We start from the raw sequence: 344 nt of genomic DNA on the forward strand, positions 1-344 counted from the left end.
TTAGGTGTACATGGCTGGCGCCTTAGCCGGTTGAGCTATAGGCGCTGAGCCAGAAGGGCAGATTTTTGTGTATTAAAAGAAAAAAAAGCTATCACATACCAGTCATTATTCTACGTACCTTATATAGATTGAGTCATTTAATCCTTGCAACAATCCTGCAAGGAAAGCCCTATCATTATCCCCACTTTCCAGGTGGGAAGAGTGAAGCACAAGGAGGGAAAACAGCCTGTCCAAGGGTCACAGTTAGTAGGTGGCAAAGCCAAGCAGCCTGACTTTAGACCTAGACAAAAGGATCCCTGCCCCAGACCACACACTTTACTGGTCATCCTCTGGACATGTGTCTC

Source organism: Otolemur garnettii, unplaced genomic scaffold (genome assembly GCF_000181295.1).
Source record: "Otolemur garnettii isolate 467f Iridium unplaced genomic scaffold, OtoGar3 scaffold00003, whole genome shotgun sequence".
Classification (NCBI taxonomy): domain Eukaryota; kingdom Metazoa; phylum Chordata; class Mammalia; order Primates; family Galagidae; genus Otolemur; species Otolemur garnettii.